Source organism: Peromyscus maniculatus, chromosome 7 (assembly GCF_049852395.1).
Source record: "Peromyscus maniculatus bairdii isolate BWxNUB_F1_BW_parent chromosome 7, HU_Pman_BW_mat_3.1, whole genome shotgun sequence".
Classification (NCBI taxonomy): domain Eukaryota; kingdom Metazoa; phylum Chordata; class Mammalia; order Rodentia; family Cricetidae; genus Peromyscus; species Peromyscus maniculatus.
This window is the reverse complement of record NC_134858.1, coordinates 84,177,033-84,201,884: the sequence shown is the minus strand read 5'-3', so window position 1 is coordinate 84,201,884 and position 24,852 is coordinate 84,177,033. Positions and strand designations below refer to the sequence as shown.

The 24,852-nt window shown below is 40.0% G+C and overlaps 1 protein-coding gene across 4 annotated transcripts in view; it reads right to left on the bottom strand.

The window, feature by feature from the left end:
• Filip1 (filamin A interacting protein 1) overlaps positions 1-24,852 on the bottom strand; it is a 210,396-nt gene that overhangs the window by 160,614 nt on the left and 24,930 nt on the right. Inside the window, exon 1 of one of the 4 annotated variants that reach the window (XM_006980034.4) lies at positions 5,399-5,779. The exons of the other annotated variants lie outside the window; for them this stretch is intronic. The gene's annotated coding sequence lies outside the window, so the exon portion shown is untranslated. Of the gene's footprint in view, positions 1-5,398; positions 5,780-24,852 lie in introns of those variants that run through there. 4 annotated transcript variants of the gene reach the window in all.

The following is a 24,852-nucleotide window of genomic DNA, read 5'->3' as shown; positions in this document are numbered from 1 at the left end:
GCCTTTCCCTTTTCTTATTAGGGAAAGAGTAAGATTGACCATTTAAGGAAAAATAATATACCTCAGTATGTTTGCCTGAAGTTCCTATATTTTGGCCTTAAAACCTTTGCAGGGTATCTGCAAAGCCAAGAAAATGGCTTTTTTCCTCTGTCTCTCTCTGTCTCTGTCTCTCTCCTTCCTCCCTCTCTGTCTGTCTATCTGTCTATCTATCTATCTATCTATCTATCTATCTATCTATCTATCTATCTATCCCCATCCTTCCTTCTCTCCCTCTTTTTCACAGCTAGGTTTTTACTGGAGGATGATAGTTCTCAAACTCAGCTTACAGACTCTTCTTGTCAACTAGGAAAATGGAATAGAATTGACAGGTCCAAACCATCGTCACCCCATACAAAATTTCCTGATACTCTAACTACTTAGAAACTCCCCCCTCACCCCCGCACCATGAGAATGCTTCCTATATTTGTTAAATTAGGTGTACACAATGTACAGCATATGCATAAACATCTTTGTAATGTGACGCCAATTTTGTTTGTCTTGTGGCAGACTTTCTTATCATGTTTAAGACTGACTAGGATTAAGAGCAATGAATAGCAGGAATTCATTTCTACTTGATAAAGTTGAAGTTAGCCTAAGACGACCTTTTTTGGTCTTTTCATGTTATCTGTTACTAAGTTAGTGAAACCAAACAAATCATCTAAGGGAAGAAAAAAGTAGAGAATAATAAATTTAATATCACCCCCTCCATGGAAGTCTGCATTGCTATGCATTACCCAGCGTAGCTCGCTATGAAAGAGACAGCCAAGCCCTAAGTATAAAGACATTTTATCTCCAAGTGCAAATATAGAAACAAGAACAGTCTATCCTGAGGGTGATTTCTTAACCTTTTTAGTAATGCCTCTAGAAGACACAGGACTGCTGAGTGATAACGGGGGAGGGGGAGAGGCAGCAGCCTAAATTCCATCGGGAATTATTGGCTGCTGCTCAAACTGTGTTTGCTTAGGGCGCCCAGCAGCAGTACTCCGTCCCAACCCAGATTCCAAGGTAAAGAATGAGTCCCCCTCCCTTGCTTGCCATGGTGTGTTTCAGTCTACAAGCCATCTGAGAACTTGGCGTGCAACGAGGATTGAAATAAACAAAACACTTAAAAAGTGACAGGAAAGGTGAGACTGAATTGATTGGACAACATATCAGACGCATACCTATGCTATTAGCTCTTCGATCTTCGAACAACGCTATGAGGACAAAACACTGTAAGTCTCAGGTAAGGAAACTGAAGCCAGGGAATCGGCCCAAAGCCACAGTGAGCTGAAACCTGAGTCTGGGTCACCAGGCTTGCCTGTCACTTGATGTTCCCGACCCCTCGTCCATGACCGTTTCCTTACTGTTAGAACTTCAGTCAGATTCAAGGAAACAAACTATTTCATTAGCTCATCTTTCATTTTGTTGACACATAGTAAAATACTATATAAATTAATACATAAGGTAGACTTTTATATCATTTTTCTAAGTTGTTACCAATAATTGTTCTCTTAACCATTTTTGTTAAGGTATATATTAACCTAAGCTTGCCCATCAGACCCATAGCTTTCTATTTAAAAACACAAGGTTAGAAAAGTAAGTAACTTGTGTGTATTAAACTCTATAATACTCTAAGTCTGAGGCACATATTATACCCATTATTATCTTTTTTTTAAGTGCTTATCTTAAGGCTGGAGAGAAGCCCTGTGGTTAAGAGTACTTTCTGCTCATGCAGAGTTCATTACCAACACCCAACAGTCATGGTGTGTAGCTCAGGGCTCCAGGGAATCATCAGGCATCATCACACATATGGCATACATTCACACAGATACAAACACACACATATAAATGAAAATAGATAAATCTGTGGAGGATCATATATTTCTCTTGCATTGGATCTGAGTTTAATTCTGAGCACCCACATCAGGTAGCTCACAGTGGCTTGCAACTCCAGCTCCAATGGGATCCTATACCTCTGACCTCATGAGGTATCTGCACACACACACACACACACACACACACACACACACACACACACACACTTACACACACACATTAAGAATAATAAAAATAAAAACATTTCTAAAGAGGAATGCTCATTTAAAAGGAAAACCACAAAGTACACTGCTTAGAATACATAAACCCCAACATTTCATAATTAAAAACTATAAGCCATGTGGAGACCATTGCTTAATGAGTATATTAATTATTTCACAAATCCCAGTAGAAAACCACCTTAGACTATTAAGAGAATGCTTTTGTTCTGATGAATATGGAGCAAATAGTTTCAAAAGCCATGTGCATTCTTGCTGTCTCTCAGCAAGGCTGCAGGTTTCATGAGTGATTGAAAGTAGTACCAAGAAACATCTGTGCTTTAACCATCTAGGGAGAAAATATCTAAAATGACCATGATAGCTTAAATGTTTTATTGTTCATGGACAGACTTTCATCATGACTCATAAATAGAAAGAGTCATGATTTAAATAAATTGACCAAATATATAAGAAATTTGGCTCTTTTAAAAATATGAATCACAGAATTTAGAGGTTTAGAAGTCTACGTTCATATACAGGAGTAGGTAGATAGATGTCCTTTTGGTTTCATTTGTGAGGCATGCAATATCATCTCCACAGTCAGATGTGTAAACATGGTTAAAATTGGTAAAGCTATGAAGATTTTCACTAAGAAAAAATTTAGGTAAAACACTCTTAACCATACTTCTAGTTGGTTTTTTTTATTTTATACACTCTCATATACTCATATTAGGAATCTTGAACCTAAGAAGTTAATAGATTGTCCACAGTGTACATGGGGCCAAGAAGCTCCAGAGCTCTTCAGAAGATTTCTCAAAACAGTCCCAGCTTTAATGAGGCCACGCCTACCATGAGGAACTCTAACATAAACAGCATCCGTGTTTCCAAACTAAGGAGTCATTTCGGAATCTCTGTGAAGATGGTCTGCGTCTGAAAGGATAAACAAGGTCTCTACAGGAGCAGAGTGTGTCCCAGGCAAGGTGAACGGCATGAGGAAGGGCAAGGTCTTAAAGTATTCACTGTTCCTGTGTTTACAGAATGGTCCATAACCTGAAGTACCTGAAGCCAAGGGACCTTGCTGCTGAGTAGTGGGAACGAAACTGGAAAAGTTAAGTAGGTGCCAGATGATGGAAGGTTTTCAAAATGCCCAGCCTTGGCAGGAACAAGGAATCCCCCACCCCACCCCTTGGGGATAACCAAAGTGTAGACAGACAAGCACAGCAAAGTGGAGAGAAAGTTAGTCCCTTGATCACCAGTGGTGTGGCTTGGATGGTAATGAGGCTGAAAGTGAGTAGCAGTGGCACATCCAGACAAGGGCTAAAGAGAACAGCAAGAGTCCAAGCACTCCTACAGGGAAAGGGAAGAGGGGGCACTTCCAAAACAGCACACAAAAACGCACTTAAATCAGTCAGGGGATGGATCTGTGTATTTGCAGGGTGTGCTATTCTGTTCAGACAGTGGAGGAAACCACATGGTTTAATTTATCACCTTTTAATTCTCAAGGGGAAACTTAGAACCATGAAGACAATTAATGATACTCAAAACTCCACTTCAGCAGACATGGCTTCCACTCAGGGCCAAGCACTGTGCTGTTATCTAAAAGCTGTCGCACTGAGCCAGAGAAAATCGAATGCCTCAAACCAATGGGAGATTCTGGCCTTCCCGAGGCATGTGGAAGCCAGCAATGTGACCCTTCCTAGGATTAAGACAAGAAAAATGTGGAGCATCTAGTTCTGACTTTTCATAAGTCTTTCAAGACAACGATATTTTATTTCCAGCAAAGTACCCTAAGTTCTCTCTCCCTCTCAGAGGCAACTAGCATGCACACTCACTATTATTTGTATATGTTGATTACATAGGATTAGCTTCATTTACTTTGCAAACTAATCATGTAATCAGATCTATGTACATGATATACATTGAAATAACAGTGTTATTTCTTTTTCCTAAACACAAACTGTATAATCATCCATCCACTAGTCTTAGAATAGAACATTTACCAAAAAGGCTTACATATTCTCATTTGTCATAGAAAAAAAATTTCCACACTGGTTAATGGAAATTCTTTTTTCCCACTGACAAAATAGACACAAACATGTTTGCTGTTTTGTTTTGCCTTGTTTTGAAGGTGGAGTCTCACTCTAGAGGCCAGACTGAGCTAAAACTTGCTGGGTAGCTCAGGTTGGCTTTGCACTCACAGCAATCTTCCTGCCTCAGTCTCCCCAGTGCTGGATTACAAGCAGGAGCCTCCATGTCCAGTGTTAAAATACTTTCTTTTAAAAATTTTTTCTTCAGTATTTTCTTTGATATTATCCTTAGGTTTATTCATCCAAACTCTCTGGATTATTTGAAGAAATAATCCATCCTCTTATGCAAATTCGGCCCCAACTACAGACCACCAGAAATCAATACTGACTACATCAGCTGTGTGTAGCTACAAGTTGTGAAACTGAACATGAACTTGTTCACTGTAAGCAATTCTGATTAGGGTACATGTCACCTCGTGAACGGGGAGACAATACACTCTCAAAGGCTATGAGAACTTCCTTCATACTACTGGAAACACACTCTTACACCCATGCAGCTTATGGAAGGGTTTTTTTTCTTCCTAAAAAAAATTCGGTCTAAGTTCCTTAAAGTGGAATCTACCATACTCTCACAAAAGCAATCGCTCCATTTAATTAGTTTAATTAACACAACATTCTCCTGAATATTCAACTACTGCAAAAGCAGCGAATCAGCAGCAGGCATATTTTGTTCGAGTCAGAAGCATTTGGGCAACTGCAGGCAAATGAGGTCAGACCCAGCACAAGGTGTCCGCGCAATCAGAGAACCCGGCAAACCCAGCAGCGGCACAAAGAAGCGGGTCAACAGCACAGCCACAGGGACACCAGACAGGACTTTCCTCAGTTACCACACAAGCTGTTTAGCTATTTTCAAAAAGGAAAAGCTATTTTGCCCCGGAGGAAATGTCCCTTCCATGGCTTAGCTACTCTGGTTGTGAAAGGCACTAGACATTCATCATATTCCTATTACCTGCAAGAACATGAATAACTAACTCAGCAGGCCCAGCTTGACCGCTATGAAGACATCACAAAACATTGTGTTTAAAAGGGAATCACTGTGACTGAGAAAGAGAAGTTTCTGATTTTTTAAAAAAAAAAAATAATAATTCACACAGATTATAATAATTTCTACACGTGCTGTCCCATCATAGAACAGGAGAAGTCCAAGCATTAGAGACAAAGTAGAATTGGAGCGAATTGTCTTCTTGTGGAAAGAGATTTCTTAACAGAGTAAATATCTTCTTGGGGAGGGGAGCCGGGGTTGCAGGGGGTTCTTACCTGCTGGCAGCTCTTTAACCAAAGATGTATCCTTTCTCGGAGGGTTTATCCCTTGAAGAACCCAGTGGCTTGCCCCACAGCCCAAGACTGAGTCCTGGAAAACTAGCCAGCCCAAAAGAAGGCTGAGGAAAACGCTTTTCCCACTCTGCTGGGACTAACTAGCCAGTCGCTGAAGTCATACAGGAAACGGCACAGAATAGCTGCAGCTTCTCTCTCCTTCGGTCGGGATCAGCAGGAATTGGAAGCCGCCTATCTCACACACCCGACTTTTGTTTCAAAGTTTTTTCAACTGTTGCTAGGTGTTGTTGGGTTCTGAGATTAGGTTTCTCCTCTGCTGCTCCCGCACACTGTCAGCGCGGTGACTTTGTTGGGGAGCTGAGCTGCGCGTGCTATATTTAACCAGTGTTCTCAGCGAGGCCGGCCTGTCAACAGCTGAGGAGTTTGCAGCCGGCCCTGCTCAGTTCCTAGGCAGCTGGGTTATCAGCCCCTCATCCCTGCTCACCCCGGGAAAGATCCCGGGAAGCCGGCAGACTCCTTTAAGGACCTCAGCTCATTTCACAAGAGGTAATTACTGTTTGCAGCCGGTGAAGTGGGACTTGGGTTTTTAAATCTGAAAAGAAACAGAGCGGCAGTTGTCTTGGGCAGAGCAATTTCCCAAGGCAATATTCTTCTCAATTAGACTCTTAGATAAGTGTTGTGATTTTTTTTTAATGCATTTAATAGTGCACTACAACGGCAGAGAAAATTCACGGTAAGAGATCATTTCCAAGCAGCTTTCATCATTGGAGTGTTCCATTTATAGCTTGATCACTTACTCTTAAAAGATGTGCCCTGCTACATAAGATGAGTGTTTTTCAAATAAGGCTACCGTAAAGGAATGTCGACAGCACTAGGATTCTGAAAGAAGTCAAGTCAGGAAGGAAACTCTTAATATTCCCACTCAAGTCATTCATTCAAAGCAGCACATGGCAAACACCCCAGAAACACCAGGACTCCAGACATCACTAGTGGTTGTCAAGTCTGAGTCATCCTTAACCCTCCATTCTCCAAAACCAGGGAGGAAGCAGCTCCACCTTAAATTTCATTCTGTATCACAGAAAAGTAGGAATCTGCCAAGTTTAAGACTCATAAAAATGTGTGTTTAGTCCTCTGATTTACTAAGCACATACGGGAAATTAATGGCGATTGGGGGCTGCCGAGAGCCTTTTCAGAATATTGCCCTGACAAAAATCTCAACAATATCCCTTTAAATATTGACCCTATTCCCAAATCAAGTCATCATTTTAATAATAACCTTCCTTTTAAACTAGGTTCAGGGGAATATGCCTAGGATCCTAGCCTTGGGGAGCTAAAGTAGGAGGATCTGGAATTTGAGACAGCCTGGGCTACACAGCAACATCCTGTCTCCTCAATAGAATAAAATAAAATAAAACAAAAAATAAGTGGGGTGGTGATGGTGCACACCTCTAATCCCAGCACTCAGGAGGCAGCGGCAGGTGGATCTCTGTGAGTTTGAGGCCAGCCTGGGCTACAAAGCAAGTTCCAGGACAGCCAGAGCTGTTATACAGAGAAGCCTTGTCTCAAAAAACAAACAAAAACAAAAAAAAAACAAAAAAATTAAAACAAAACAACAGTAAACAGATGGAGGCAGGAAGATCAGAAGTTCAAGGTCTTCCTTTGCTACATAGCAAGATGAAGGTACCCCAGGAATGTAAAACCCTTTTTCATACAACATAAAATAAAAATATAAAATAAAGACACCTTCTTTTTGACATGACAACCAAAGGTGCACAAAGAGATACAGAAAGACAGAGGCGCTGTATTTTAATAGTGGCACATGTACAATACATGCCTTCTGTGCTAAGTAACCCTGCTGGCCACTTTACACAGCAGAAAGTGAATATGGTATGTGCATGTCCTTATTCTTAAAGACACTTCACCTCCAAAATTAACTGTTACCTATGTCCCAGCCCACCAGAAAACAGGCCAGTTATCACTGTCCTAACAGCATACAGATAACACTTCGTTCCCCTTAATTTATTTCCCACTAAACATACATGGAAATTCATTTGCTTAGTTTTTCTAGGTCTAGACTAATTAAGGGGAAGGGGGAATAAAAGAGGGGGAGGGGGAGGGGCAGAGATCACATAAGTGAGATGGTTGGACAGGAAACGCATGAAAGCCTGGTGACATAAAACCCCCATAGAGATGGCAGGAATACACGAAGTTGCCCTCTGACCTCTACTCATGTGCCCTGGCACACATGCCTACATACCATATATGTATATATACCATATATGTATATATTAACAATAAATTTAAAAGTGTTCACAAGGAGAAACTGCGATTAAGCTTTTATGTGAAGTTAGCTGTGTCTTATAGAACAATATTGGATACTTCATTCACAGTCCCTACAAAGGATTGCCTATTCACAGTGTCAGAAAGTGGGTTCTGATAGAGATGGAAAGTGTGAGAGTAGGTTATGAATGATTCAGAACCATCAGGAGAGTATCGGTTGTATTATTATTATTATTATTATTATTATTATTATTATTATTATTTACAAAGGTGGAGATAACTTCAAAAATACATAAACGTGGCATTATTATTATTATTATTATTTACAAAGGTGGTGATAACTTCAAAAATACATAAACATGACATTATTATTATTATTATTAATTACAAAGGCAAAGACAGCTTCGAAAAATACACTCCTGGCATCTATACCACACAACAGTTCCAAGTTGAAAACCACCAAAGAGAACTCTGGGAATGTATCATTTCACCTCTACAGAGTTTCTTTATGAATGGCTCCAATCCACAGTGCAGCAATGAAGAGTGGAAACAACCCACCGTTCCTTTAAGAGTCTAGATCATTCCAGCTAAAGAATAATGGGGTTATTTCTTCTGCAAATATCCAGAAAGAGTTTTCAGGTTTTCTTTTATGTTATGGAAAGTGAATCCCCTGCTATTAATTACTTTAGCATTTGGATTAGCTGTCCACTTTTGCTATTAGTTTTAAACAATGTGGTGATAACCAAGACCATACAGGATAAGGCTTATAATCAGATAGTGTTGCTACCTTCAAAGTATGTTCCTTTTTTTTTTTTAAACCTCCTAAGATAGGGTCTCTGTATTCCTGGCTATTGTGGACATGTAAAGCAGGCTGGCCTCCAGCTCACAGAGCTCTGCCTGCCTCTGCCTCCCGAGCTCCTGAGTGCTGAGAGAAAAGGCGTGAGCCACCACACCTAACTGACTAAACTGTTCTTAGTTATACGAGGCACGTACACATGGCAGTCTGTCTCTCTTTGTCTGTCTCTATCTCTATTTCTCTGTGTGTCTGTCTCTCTATTTCTCTGTGTGTCTATCTCTATCTCTGTCTCTCTAGCTCTCTGTCTGTGTGTCTGTCTCTCTCTGTGTGTCTCTGTCTCTGTCTCTCTGTCTCTGTCTCTGTCTCTGTCTCTGTCTCTGTCTCTGTCTCTCTCTCTCTCTCTCTCTCTCTCTCTGTGTGTGTGTGTGTGTGTGTGTGTGTGTGTGTGTGTGTGTGTGTGTAAAACATGAATTTATTCTGAAGGCTTCTCCCCCAGGAACAATTATTCAGACCAAAGTATTTCCTACATAATCCACAGAGGAAGCAGAGCCATTGAAGACTACTAGAAATTTGTGATTTGTCCACAGTCAACGAGGAACTGGTTTTCAGCACATATTGTTCATATATGACTGTTCAGCTGCATCCTTTCCCACAGTCTTAAGTGTGAGCACTCTGGGAACCTCTGGAAAAGTAAGCTCAATTTCCCAACTTCCACGATGAGTCATGGGGAAGGTTTTTTTGTTTTTTCATAGCTTTCTATCATTTGGAGACAAGGCAAGTAAATGAAAGAGCTGTCAACAGACTATCTCCAAATCCGTTTCTAAGACCAAACTGCTCCCCTTGTTTGTTTTAAAATCCATAATGATTTAGAGACTTTCAAAAGCAGAAAGTTATTACATTCTTAAATATATTAGTGAATGACTGGTATGATGTTTACATTGGCAATGTTCAAGACTGGAGAGGTGTCATGAACAATTAATTACCCATACAGACACACCCTGTTGATATTTAGTGCTCAGCCCTGAGATTTGAGTTTAAGTTTATGAGTAGCAGACAATATTTTTGTTGTTCCTTGTTGAATATCCAAACATCATATTCAATAATAGTCAATAAATAAGAATGACTAGATGAGCAAATTAACATATTGAGATTTTTTTTAAAAGAAAAAGGAAACTTTACAGCATGCAGAAAGTGCTTCTAAACTCTGCACACACAACTGGATCATCATAGAGACATATGAACATGGTGGACAGAAAGAGAAGTGTTATGACACATGACTGTCATCCCAGCACTTGGAAGGCAAAGGAAGTAGGATGAGGAATTCAAGACCAACCTTAGCTATATACTGAGTTTAAGGCCAACTATGCCTACCTGAGACTTGTCTCGAAACAACAACAAAATAATAATAATAAATAAAATGATAAGAAGAAACTCTCAGATTGTGAATTGAACATTCTGAATTTTGTTAAAAATTTACTGCAAAAACAGTAGATTCCAGGATACAAACAAAAGCATCTCAGTCACCAGGATGGTTATTTTTAATTGTCCTCATGGCATAGTCTAGCACCACCTGGAAAAAGAATCTCCATGAGGGACTATCTAGATAAAGTTGGCTTTTAAGCATATATGTGGATAACTGTCTTGATTATGTTAATTTATGTGAGAAGATCCAGCCCACCGAGGAAAGTGGCACCCCTGGACCAGTGGTCCTGGGTTGTATAAAAATGCAAGCCAGGAGCTGAAGAGATGGCTCAATGGTTAAGAGCACCGACTGAGTTCAATTCCCAGCAACCACATGGTGGATCACAGCCACCTATAATGAGATCTGGTATCCTCTTCTGGCCTGCAGGGACACATGGAGGCAGAACACTGTATACAAAATAAATAAATCTTAAAAAAAAAAAAAAATGCAAGCCAGTAAGCAGCATTCCTCCATGGTCTCTGCTTCAGCTCCTGCCTCAAGGTTCCTGCCTTAAGTTCCTGTGCTGAATTCATGATGGACAACAAGCTATAATCAGAAATAAACTCTTTTCTCCTCAAGTTACTTTTGGTCATGGAGGTTTATCACAGTAATAAAAGGCAAATTAAGACAATCATGTATACCACACCCCCCTAAGTCCCAAGGAATATTTCAGAAGATGGGGTGGGAAGTACGAAAGATCTGAAAGATAAGTGAAGGGCTATGAAACACCATTCCATAGACTTGATACAGTCATTGTAATCAATAACTCACAACTCTAGCTACCTACACTGGGCCCCCACGACACCAGCCTCACTAACCATCAGTTAAAGAAGGGGGAGGGGCTCAAGGGTCCTTACCCATTACCTCTGAACCTATCTAGAGATTCTAGGAGAGGGAAGAATCACAGCCATTAGTTACCTGTCTCTTGCTGAGCCCACCAGGTCCCAACAGATAGCTCCAAACCCTGGTCACACAGATGTGTAGCCCTGATTAATCTTACTAGATCACAAAACAGAGAGACAAGTACTTGAAAAAGAGAGACCAATTTGTGTGAAAGGAAGGGTGGGTGGGGTGGTAGGATAGTAAGATGGGAGAGTGGTCAGAATACAAAGTGAACTTCTGTGAAATTCTAAGAATACACATGTAACAAAAAATAAAATGTAAAAAATATCCTGGAACTGGGCACGGTAGTGCACAGCTTTAACCCCAGCACTTGGGAAGCAGCAGAAGCAGGCAAGTGTCTGTGAGTTTGAGGCCAGCCTGGTCTACATGATGAGTTCTATCTAGGACAGGCAGGGTGAACACTGTCTCAAATAAACAAACAAAAATACATCCTATGCTGAAGAGTTGGCAGCAGGTAAAGGTACTTGCCTTCAACACTGATGATCTGAGTTAGATTCCTGGAGCCCACGTGGTGGAAGGAGAGAACTGACTTCAGTAAGTCATCCTTTGGCTCCTACACCTGCTCTGTGGCATGCACACACACACACACACACACACACACACACACACACACACACACACACAGAGAGAGAGAGAGAGAGAGAGACAGACAGACAGACAGACAGACAGACAGAGACAGAGAGAGAGAGAGAGAGAGAGAGAAACAGAGAGAGACAGAGACAGAGACAGAGAGACAGACAGAGACAGAGAGAGAAATAAATATAAGTAATTTTTTCTTGGTCTTGAGGCTGAAGAGATGATTTCAAAGTTAAAAGCCCTTGTTATTTTTTCCAAAGGTCCAGAGTTCAGTTCTCAGCATCAAGCATCTCACTACCACAACACACAAGTAAAATCATCAAAAGATAAAGTTTTATTTCTAAAAGCAAAAGAAGAAGGAAGAAAATGATTATCTACTGAATACTTACTACAAGCTGAGAAGTTCTGAGAACCTAACATGTATTGACTCGCTTAATTCTCATAGCAACTGTACAATGTAGGAATGATTACCTACAATTGGTAGGCAGCGAAACCTAGGTGCTAGGACATGGAGTAAGTAAGCCAAGGTCACAAACTGCTTATTATGTAGTAGAACCAGAACTTAAGTCAGAGAATATGGTTCTGAAAATGTATGGTTTGAACACTTAGCTCCTCCTGTATTTTGTAATTAAAGTAAATACAGTAATTACTTACTTGATCCCTGACCACTAAACCATACAAGCTTTACTATCTCTGAATGCATATACTTTTGACCAAAAAAAAAAAATGTTTTATTTCATTTAGTAGTTCTGGGGCTTGAATCCAGGGCCTTGCCTACATTAAACGAGTATTCTATCCTAAGCTATGTCCCAAGCCCTAAAGAAATACATTCAAAATCCCATAGTTTTGGAGACAGAAAATGAGATAATTTCATGATGAGCTTGTAAAATAAAGCCTTGCTGTAACTGCAATCCTATTGAATAGCAAAGAAGAGAAAACTGGATTGAAAAGAAATAATTGTCTTAGGGGGGAAAAGTCTATTTTTAAACACTGTACTCATGAGCTGTTTAGCACTTTCTCTAAAAAGAGCAATTCTTGGTGGCTCAGTGATGAACCAGTTTACTGCTCAGTGAAATTCTAAGATTGTCTTTTAGAAATACACATTGGGTCTGTGACTTGATAAGAATTTTTAAATGTCTGTGAGAAACATGCTCATAACCAAAACTTCACAAAGACACAAACCACAACAAGAAAAACAAAAGAGCATTGAAGGGGAATTCATATTTGGTTATTTGGGGTCTGATTGATGCTGTTTTTGCTGGATATAATCAGGTTTTCCATTTTCTATTAATCTGGTTATAGTTGTATTAAGATTTTACAGAACTTGGGGCTGGAGAGATGGCTCGGAGGTTATGAACACTGGCTGCTCTTGCAGAGGTCCAGGTTACATGGCAACTACCAACCATCTGTAACTCCAGTTACAGGGATCTGACTCCCTCTTCTGACTTCTATGGACACCAGGAACACACGTGTGCACATGCATGCATGCACCGCAATGCTCATACACATTAAAATGGCACAGCTAGAACATATATGTGCACATGCATGCATGCACCACAATGCTCATACACATTAAAATGGCACAGCTAGTGAACTTCTTACAAGTTACAACAGTGAGTGCAAACACTAAGATTAATCAAGGTCCCTTATGATCCATGTATTTTCTGTTTACAAGCTGTAATTCAATGAAAAACCCAGACACATAAAATAATAATACCTGAGAACACTGGCCTTCTGAAACACTCACTGATGAACAAGATTTTGTCCGAGATTTGCTTTTAAGCCTTCCAGAGTGGGAAGTGGAAACAAAATGGCCGGTTCACAGATACTGAAGGTAAGGAGCAGCTAACCATGACGCTGCTCCATGGACTTTCACAGAGGCTTTATGTTTTCTCTAATAAAATGCACTTACACACTGCTGGCTGGTGACACAAAAGTACACACACACCCAACAAATGTGACTTATCTTAGCCATAATATCTTTATGACTGTCAGAGAGAGGTGTGATGGTGCACACCTTTAATCCTTGCACTCAGGAGCTGACCATAGGAAGAGCTGCGGGTCATTCAAGACAATTGAATTTGAAGCCAATGAGTCTCAAAATAGCATCTACTAGGTAGATGAGTGGATATATGATAGATAGATAGATAGATAGATAGATAGATAGATAGATAGATAGATAGATGACAAAAAAAAACATTTATAAGCTGAAATTTCTGGGTCCAGCTGAATCCTTTCACAGAAGGCACATAAAATTTCACTGGTGTCTTTGGTTCTTAAACACCAAAAGAGAATTAAATTTATAGTATTAATACACTACTAGTAACTGAGGTTAAAAAAATGGCAACAATAAGGAAACTAGAAAGGCCTGCCTGAAGCAGTTAGTTTACAAATCACTGGAAAAGATGGCCCTTCCTGTCACTTACAGAGCTCAGGAGCAAATGGTTCACCTTTTTGAAACTGCAGAGGAAAGCATCAAGGAAGTTCTATCACTGCCTGGGGGCCCAGCCTCCAGACAGCTCAGGGATGAAAGGAATCCACAGCATCAGTGCATACTAGACTTTTCTGCCTGAAGGGGTTAGGGGAAAAGATACCCACACACTCTCTGGTTGGTTTCCTTCAGACCTTTTCTTTAATCTTCTTTTGTATTCTCTATTCTTTATTTTCCTGGTGATTTCTTTCACTCATTCTTGATGGTTTTCTTCTAACTCTATCTTTATTCTTGATGTTTCCCTTCTAGTTCATTTTAACTCTATTCTTTTTCTTACAGCTTATATACCCCACAAAAATCTTTGAGGCAATATAGGAATTACAATGTAGTTACATTCCATTTTTCAAGTGAATGATTATAATGAATACAGGTAAAACATGTTTTTCATCTCCATTATGTGATTAAATATTTTAAGTATTACAGGTGGAAAACAAATTATCCCAAGAACTCATACATTCATACCCAAACAACTTGTTTGTTATAGATTAACTGTGTAGGCAAGCAAGGTATTCTTCTCAATCAGGTCTTTTAATGGCAGGATGCAGTTTTGCAGTTACAAAGAAAGGGCCAATTACTTTATTTCTTACCTTGAAAGATAATCTTATAAGGAATCTTATAAGGAATTACAAACCTAAACTTTTATATATGAAAAAGAGTCAGCTCTACTTTAAATCTTTGGGGTGCATACCCACTCATCAATAGTTTCTTATATCAGGAGATTGAGGGTAAAAATGAGCACAATGAATTAATCATCACCTTTGATCATCAACAAAAGCTAGCAAAAAAAGTACATCAGCTAACAACAATTGAGCTGCTTTGTATTTTTTACCCTAACCTAATGAATCTATAACTCAGTTGTGTGTCCTTGTGAACTTTAGATTGTTTTCTGGGGTTTTTCATCTTAAAACTATTATCAAAATATCTGCTCTAACCTGAAGTTATTTTAAGGATTTGTTTCAGCTAATGATGCACACTGAAACCTGTGACCGCATTGTTCAACATTAAGAGAATTAGAGCCAGCCTGGGGACACAATTGTTTTCCTTAATCATTAACCTGAACTATGATCTATGCAGCTCCTTAGGTAAAACTCATAGGCCCTAGCTATATAACATTTCCTTGTATTTATTTTTATTCATCAAAACTCTGTATAAGCTAATATTATTATTATCAATTAGACAGTACAACTTTGGGATGAATCATCTTCATAACAATCTGCAGGTAAAAGTGACCAGTAAAATGGGATGTTTCCATGAGATAAACACACTACATTACAAGCATTAAGGATCTCCCCACACCCAATCACACCTTGCCAGATACCAGAGAAAGATAGCAGCAGCAAACATGTAAAGGCATAGAAGAAGCAAAAGACATTCCAGGATCCGTGGTCTCAGGGGCCTTGCCTGTCCAAGATCGACCCATCAGAGAGTTTCCTCCTGGTGGGCTGACACTTTGAACTTCAGTTGCCACCTGCTGCTCCTCTCACACGGCCACCAACGAAGTTGTGCATCCAGGAACAAGAGCTGCTGCATCCCAGCCTGTGTGTCACCACCACCATCACAAGGTCAGACACCCAGTTGAAAATGGGGGTGGGGGCACAATTTCTGAAGGTGAAGAAGGAATTGTGAATTTGGCTTTCATTTTATGGCTGAGCAAGCCTTCCTGAGCTTAATATTTGCATTTGTTGTATTTCCTTTTTCTGAGAATGGGGTAGTAAGTAACCTTCTAAGGGAAATGAAATAAATATTCAGGAATAGCAACATGTTTCTAGATGACCTGAGAACTTTGTGGCTCTGATGCGGTCCTCTTGGTTACCCATCTTGAGGACTATGAGGCAAGTCAACAATGTATTGAAGTAATGGAGAAAGTTCTCTTGAAGCCTGTGTTAACTAACTATAACACAAGTAGGCACATGTAAGTTGGAGTCACTCAGTAGAGTGAGACAGTAAAAAAGTAAATAAAAACCACAGAGCACAAAATACTTGAAAACAAAGGTAGTCTCTATAATCACAAGTTCCCTGACACTTCCTTAAAAATAACATTATAGGTATGAGGCTATAGCTTGGTGCAGAATATTTGTTTACACTGTAAAGATGTGTCTTTGCCAAGCTGCCTTCTGATTGGCTTAATAAAGAGCTAGATGGCCAATAGCTAGGCAGAAGAGAATAGGCAGGACTTCCAGGGAGAGAAAAGACTCTGAAAAGAAGAGAGGCGGGGATGCTAGCAAGAAGTGGAACAAGTCAGATGTGCCGTACTGAGGAGAGATAAGTGAGCCATGTGGATTAAAAATATGGGTTAATTAAGTTATAAGAACTAGTTGGAAACAAGCCTAAGGCCAAGTTTTCATAATTAATAATAAGTCTCCATGTCATTATTTGTGAGATGGAAATCCAAGAAAGTTTGATGAGAAGGTACTACTACTACTACAGTAGCTTGGTTTGTAAAGCGATTGTCTAGTTGGAACAAAGTGTTTCATTTGATCTCCAGCACCACATAAATGGTTCATGCCTTCAATCCCAGCACTTAGGAGGTTCATTCAGGTAGGGATATTTGAAGGTCAAGGTCATCCTATGCTAAGTAGTAAGTTCCAAGCCAGCCTGGGATGCATCAGACCCTATCTTAAAAAAACTAAAAATTTTAGGGCTGGAGAAATAGGTCAATCAGTAAAATGTTTGCTATGCAAACATACAGACCTGAGTTTGATCTCCAGAACTCATATGTTGGACTCTGAATTCCACACATGTCATGACATGCATGCCCACACATATATACACAAATGCACACATGTGTACACACACATTAATAGACATATACATAAATAATGCAAAACTTTAAAAATTAAAATAACACTAAAGAAAAATATTAAGTTATTTCATGAATTAGAAAGAACTTCACTGAAATCTGGGTGAGAATGGCAACAGGTAAGAAAACACAATTAAATAGATTGTTGCACCTCTTGGGAGCTAGTTGTAAATATATATGCTTTTTCTCTGTGCATGCAGATTATTCAGATAGAAGCCCATGAAAATATTGGGATGGGGTGGGGTTTATCTGTGCTTCATATACCATAACAAGAACATAAGATGGATATCTTCCCAATGTCCTCCAAGCTTCTAAACCATATATTTATAGACTTCATGATAAGAGGATAAGATCACTCATGTATCAATGGGATCATTTTCAACATGTCACTGGAGACATGAAGATTCATACTTAACTGGAGAGATGACTCCATGGTTAAGAGAACTGAGTACTCTTCCGGAGGACCCCGGTTCAGTTCCCAGCACCCACATGGCTGCTCATAACTCTCTGTAACTCTACGATCTGACACCCTCACACAGACATGCAGGCAAAACACCAGTGGACATAAAATAAAAATAAACTTAAAAGAAAAAATTATTAAAAAAAAAAAAGATTCATACTTGGACCAGGTGTAGTTCCTGTCTGTAATCCCCACACTTAGGAGGCTAAGACAAGAGGATGCTAGCTCCACATAAGGAGAGCCCGTCTCTAAAGACAAGGGCTCTTGAAGCATAGCTTGCCTTTCTTGTTACTACTCAGGATTTCAATGAGTTTGCCTCAGAATAATTAATTAAGCAAATGAGTCCCAATTTTTTTTTCTGGTGTGAGTGAATTCTTGATTCAAGTTCATTAACTTAATCCCTCTCATTTGCTACTTTTTGTTCTCCGAAATAATCAGTCTCCAAAATAATCAGTCTCTGGCTGGCCTCTGCCTCCCAGGTACAGGAATTATTGGTTTGCACCGAGAAGCCAAGTTTATTCTCTCTGCTTTTTGCCCACAGAAAAAAGAAAAAGGTCATCTCAGAGTTTTTTTTTTTTTTTTTCAACAAACTAAGCTTCCTTGGATGGCCATGTGCAGAGTTTGGTTTTTTTGGTTTTTTGTTTGTTTGTTTGTTTGTTTGTTTGTTGTTTTTGGTTTTTGTTATTTTATCTCCATAATGTTTTAATTCTCATATCACACCTCTATGCCTTTCTGTTGTGTCCCTTCCTGTGACATTTCCTTCTCAGCTGTAGGCTGTGTTTGGGATTACACAGAAATTTTGCATGGTGCAGGGAGGAGATATTTTCTCCTTTGGGATTTACCTTAGGAAAGAGTGTAGCCATTCTGCTTCAGTTGACCTTAAGAGGACAGAGAAATTCTTTTTCCTTTTCTTACCAAGAGCTAGAACATGACATCATGATCTGAATATGCCATGTGGTTACAAAGAGCCTTGGGAAGAGGAGACCATCTGACCCCACTAGTGGGATGATACTTTTGAATGATTTAACCCCTTTCAGTCTATTTCCCCAGTTGTCCAGGACTATGATGGCGTTTTACTCCACAACTCCGCCCTCTCTAACACCACTGCCTCTGCTCCTAGTCATGCTTTTGTGGGTGATCGAGCTCCAGTGCCCTGAGATTAGGGAAGCAGCGTGAGAGGCGCAGAGGGCAGTATGCTGAGGGCGCAATCCGGCCAATTTTCATTACCTAAAATGTGTTACTTGTTATAAGCTTTGCTTTAACATAAACATCTTTCTTTGCAAAACATATTTTATTGCTTAGGTCTTATACATAATTCTAAACTGTTGAAAACACTGTCAAAAACGTGAACATAAGAAAGCACGAATGTTTCTTTTAAAAAATTGCTGACTTAATTATCTGTAACTTTGCTAAAGGGGGAAAAAATGCTAGAGTTCCAGGCCCAAAAATACTACTGGAGTCTTTAATGTCTCTGCATGCTTGGAAACTCAGTCATCTGTAAAACAGGTGCATTGGGGTGCAAATTGACCCTCTACATTTGTCAGAAAATGAATCTACATGTTATGGAAGCAAGGAAGCTTTCTCTGCACACCAACACTGTAAGCCTCCAGATGTTTTCAAACTATAAATAAGTGGATGAGAATGAGAGAACAGGCTTTGAGGGGGGAAGCTGGCAGTGAGTGACGACAGGAACACAGCACATCTCATCATGTCAGTCCAGATCTGCTGACAGGACTAACCCAAAGCCAGACCAGTTCCCCCTAAACCACGTAAATCTCACATTGTCTTCTTGTGGGATTCCATTAAAATCTGCCTTAGAAATCGTGTCCTAACTAGATGTGAACACTAACTTAATGCAAGGCTCTCAAAGGCAGTGATTCTAAAATTGAGAGAAACAGCATCATTCAGCAGATATTTGGCCATGTCCAGGAGCATTTTTTCAGTTTCACATGGAGGGTTAGACTGGCATCCAGTGCCAGCACTGCCCCCAGAGAGGAATTATACTGCCCAAAATATCAGCAATGCTGAGGCTGGTTAACGCTGCCCTGGAGGACTAATGCAGTAATAATAATCACACAAAATGACCAGCAAGAGCTTAGAGTCTGACAGCAGCGATGAGAGAGAGAGACATTAAAACAAAAAAAACAAAAAACAAAAAAAAAAAAAACAGGCAAAACACAAAGAACCACGAGAAATACAAATCTGAGGTTACAGATGGGATGCAGTGGTAGAGGTACCTGGCACAGATGAAGCTCCAGGTTTGATCCCTGGCACCACCACCAAGGAGGGGGAAAGTTAAGCAATAGAGAGACTTAAAAATTACTTTTAGTTTTGAGGTCATGGAATTTTTAAGAAAAATAAACTTAATATCCATCTTAATATTTTTTTAAGTAAATTTAGACACCAATGGGGCCGTGGGTTGGGAGTTTTTGTTGGTGGTTCAAATGGTGGATTTTGTTGTTGTTTGTTTGTGTGTTTGTTTGTTTGTTTGTGTGTGTGTGTGTTTGTTTGTTTGAGACAGGGTCTCCCTATATAGCTCTGGCTGGCCTGGAACTTGCTGTATAGACCAGACTGGCCTCAACTAACAGAACCATTTGCCTCTTCCTCCCCAGTGCTGGGATTAAAGGAGTGTGCCACCACACTAGGCATGGTTGAGTGGCCTTTTGAGATGGAATTTTGTTGTTTATCCCAGGAGGGTCTGGAACTCACTATGTAGTCCAGGCTGGCCTCAAGTTTGCAATGATCCTCTCACTTCTGCCCCAAGCACTGGGATGTGACGCCTGTGTCACCATGCCCAGCCCAAGCAGCTAGTGATATTTGTAGTTCTTTTTAATATAAATAAACTAAGTAAGTGCGGAAACATTTGCTCTGTTCTACAATGGTACTGAATTCTGGGGGATTCAAAGGCCCCCAGTTCCATTCCAGCAATACACACTCACACTTGCACACATACATACACACACACATTAACATGTATGGGCACATGCACACATACACACACACAAGATCCAACTCTCAAGCTACAATCTCTGGATACATTAGGATCTTTGAAGTAAAAGAAGAATTAAACTGATAAAGATAAGAAACTAAGAAGGAAGCCTGCCTATCTTGCTCTGGTTCATTATATGGAAGAGGGTACACTGAAAATTCCTTAGCACAAGCCAAGTTTCATCAAGTTTGGTGAGCACATGAGCATCACCATGTTTCCAAGAATTCCTAATGCAAAATGTTGCAGCAGGGAACTCATCATTGTTAAGTGGCCCAGAATACCTAGCATAAAAAGAAATGTTGGGTTTTATTTTCTTTTTTTAAATTTTATTTTTGAAAATCTCATACATATGTAAAGTGAAACATAATCATATCTCCCCCCATCTCCCCATCCAATTTCTCCATATCTCCCCCTCTCCCCTACAATGTTGGATTTTTGTTTGTCTGCCTGTTTTGAGTCTTTCTTTGTTGATCTCTGGTTGACCTTGAACTCAGGATCTTCCTGCTGTCACCACACCCACACAGATCAAAATTTTCTTTTGGATGGTCAGAACCATGTAAGAGTTGTGTCTCTTCATGGATGATCCTGAAGTGGCACCACACAATAGGCCTTCCACCCTCCATCACTCTCCATTTCCTTGGTTTCTCTGGTCTTCCTGTTTGGAGATTACATTTCCCAGACAATAGCTCATAATGAATAATCATCACCATCTTGGTTCTGCTTCTGCTCTCTAGGGTACCTAAGCTAAGTTAAAGATGTCTGTTTGAATTTCTGCCATCCACAGAGACCTGCACAAGAAAGAAGGCTATGCAAATTGTAGCTGGACAGAGGAATTCTGGCAGACGGAATAATCTGTCCATGGGTTGCATTGTGGGAGAGCACAGAACCTTCAAGAAACACGAAGAAGCCTATGGAAGAGAGAAGCTTGGAGCTCTTGTTAAGAGCCCATTTCTGCAGAACAGTCTTAGACCTTGATCTGGTCCACAGTCCTTTGTGACAATTCCCAAAACTACATTAAGTTGGTTTGCATAACTAAAGTGGCTTATTTGTCTACACTCTTGAGCCTCATAGCAGACTCAGACAGAGCTTGACTCATGGATCACATGGCATGAAATGTGTCTCCTTCCTCTGACACCTGTAAAAACGGACACACGCACGCACAGTATAACATAGGCCTAAACTCTGCTCAGAGCCCATGCCATGCTGTTGTCTGCTTGTCCATGGTGTAATTAGCTCTTCCAATAAATATCTTATCCCAAGTTACAATCCATGTCCATTTCCCCCTTGAATCTCAAACTTAAAACCTTTCACAGAATAAGCTTATTATGGCACAGTAGAGTAACAGGGCAAGCCAAAACAGAGAACAGGCCTACTGGTCTCAACCATCAACCATTAGCTTGCAAGTTTCACTCCAGAAGTTCTGGGGACTCCTGGGTCCTATTTAAGATTTAGGAGCCGGGCAGTGGTGGTGCACACCTTTAATCCCAGCACTCGGGAGGCAGAGGCAGGTGGATCTCCATTGAATTCGAGGCCAGCCTGGGCTACAGAGTGAGTTCCAGGAAAGGCTCCAAAGCTACACAGAGAAACTCTGTCCCCAAAAAACAAAAAACAAACAAACAAAAAAGATTCAGGGATAAGGCAAGGTCCAACCAAGAAAGTTAACCCTTGAGAATGTCTCCTGGTCACACTGCATGGTCAAGTTCACTTTGTTATGGATGAGACCTGAGTTGTTTGGGGGTCACCCAAAAGGCATTACCTTTCTCATACAAAATTGATAGAGCTTTCCACACAATCACTTAGCACATCTCTTGCCTTTCAGGCCAAAGTCCTGAGGGGAAACTATCCAGAAACCAGAGAAGTGGTACCTCCTCTATGGGAGAGCTCCAAGCAAGTTCCCCAGACTTTCCCCTTGACAAAGAAAATCAGTATCAAAAGTGGTGGAAACAACTCTCCAAACCACTAAGCCTGGCTTTCAACCTTGTTGCCTTGTGATAGGGACTCATGGTCTTCCTTCCTATTCTTGAACCTATATAACCTTCAAGACTCAGTTCAGAATTCTGTGGTGGGATATGATGCTCAGGCCTGCAATCCCAGCGCTCGAAGCAGGAGGGCTGCTGAAAGCTGAAGACCAGCTAACAAGGCGTCTGGAATAACAAGCAACTTAAGGGAGGGGTGGAAATAAAAAGCATGTTTAGAAAGTTGCAAAATAGAATTTCTGCTAACACACCAGGAACCATCCATCCTTACTCACAGTCTGTCAACAGTGAAATGACATTCAAAACTAAGACTTTTGACATAGTCTCCTTTGTTGTTTGCTTTTGTTTGTTTTGAGAATGTATCTGACTCTGTAGCCCAGGCTAGCTTGGAACTTTTATTTTGGGATAATCTCAGACTCACAGTGGTCTTCCCAAGTGCTGAGATTATAGGTATCTGCCACCATGCTGTGGTGATATTTTATGTATGCTCTAACAAATAAAGCTTGTCTGAAGATCAGAGGGCAAACCCAGCCACTAGTTAGTCATAGAGGCCAGGCAGTGGTGGCACACACCTTTAGTCCCAGCACTTGGGATCTTATGCCTTTAATCCCAGCACTAGGAAGGTTGAGACAGGAAGTGATATGGCTGGATGGAGAAAGGGATATAAGGTAGGGGGGGGGATAGGAGTCAGATTTTTCAGGCTGAAGATTCAGTAGAGGTAAGAACTCTTGCGGCTGGTTGCTCTACTTCTCTGGTCTTTCAGCATTTATCCTAATATCTAACTCTGGGTTTTTATTATGAAGACCAATTAAAATTCCTGCTACACCATGCCCAGCTTCTTTGTGGTATCTTTTAAAACCAGATTTTTTTTTAATTATGGGTGTCTGTATGTGGGTATATGCATGGAAGTGAAGGTGCCTCTGGATGCCAAAGGCTGTGAGTCCCCCTGGAACTGGAGTTATAGGTAGTTCTTAACTTCCAACATAAATGCTGGCAACCAAATGTAGTTGCTCTGCAAAAGCAGTAAGTGCTCTCAACCACTGAGCCATGCCCCCTGCCCTTTTGTGGCCTTCTAAGCTTGTTTTCATTAGGATAAGTAGTTAGAGATGTCTTGCAGAACTAGCTGTACTCCCATGTTTTTTTTTGTTTTTTGTTTTTTTTTTTTTGTTTGTTTTGCCGAGTCCTGTCTAATCTGGATGTGTAATAGAAGCTGTATTTCTGGGAATATGCAGTTGTGCAATACAAATTCCCAAGAAGTTATCTCGGAAACTCCGGGACTCGAGTTCGGAAGGAATAGCTTAATGAGTAAATAGAAATGTGTTTAATATGTTGAACTTGGCTTTTTATTCTTTTCTGAATAACATGTGTATATGTGAGAAAGGGGTGATGAGATCTGTCCTACCTCCACCCACAACGTGAACCTGCTTGAAGATGTCTACTAGTCTTTGAAAGACAATTGTCCTGCAAGAGTTTATTCTTAACACTTCAGGGAAGCTTCTGACATTTGACTTCAGTTTATTAATCATAAAAGCATAATTTTTTTAAAAAAAAAAACCTTTCCAGGGAAACCCCACCTGGCTTCTTCTTGGTATCTGAGCAGCCGGGCCTCTCCACATTTGGACACTTGTTTAGAAACTGCCTAATGCTATGTAGAAGTTCTTCTGGCTAGACTTATTCAAAAGCAATTGAAGTAACAATGTGCATTTTGTCTGTCTGGCACCACTAACTATACTAAATACAATGTGAATCCATTAAAATGCCCTTGTGAAGCATTGCGAGCTTTACAATCCCTGCTCACTATTGGAAAGGCATTTCATACCACTCTAAAACATTAAGACTTACAGTTCTGTTTGAGGCACTCTAAAGAGCAAGCAAAGCCCTAAGTGGAAATCTGAGATATAATAGTTTTTGGTCTTTCAGAGATTAAAAAAAAAAAATCACAGAACCATACAACATTGAGAACAAAACTTTTGGAACTATAAGAGTTGACCTTCAACTTCTGGTCTAATAATTTTGACTGTCTCATAAAAGGCAGCTGTTTATTTAGCTTACCAAGAACATGTAGCCAGATATGGTGGATCAGAAGTTCAAAGTCATCCTTGACTAGATGAAGCGTTTGATAAAGGCCAGCCTAAGCTACATGAGACCTTGTCTTTAAATAAGAGAGTAGACCATTACTAGGACACAGTCTTTGAGGACCAACATGAGCAAGGCTTGTTCTTAGGAATGAAAGTAATTATAATGTCATCCCTCGCTTCATCAAATATCATTTAGTGTATATAACAAACACATAATCAGAATTTATACAAATTGTACTTAAAACAAAATAAAATAAATATAATGATGAAGAATCAGAAGTGCTTGTCCCCAGTGCAAGAGTTTATAAAGAAGAGAATCCTTCTCTGGAAGGGTCTGGATAAATCAAAGATGTAGACAATAAGTATATGATATACAGAAAATGGAAACTAGCCAGTTCTCAATTATCCATGATTACAAGGACAGAAATTCTATAAGTGATTTAAATACATCTAGAAGATATATATGTGTATATATATACATAATATAAAATACATATCGTATATTAAATTTTCAAACATTCCAAACTTTCATATATCATGTATCTACCTAAAACAAAATCTTTTAAGTCACTTGACTAAAATCATTTGGGCTCTGACAAGATGGCAACATGTACAAGCTGTTGTC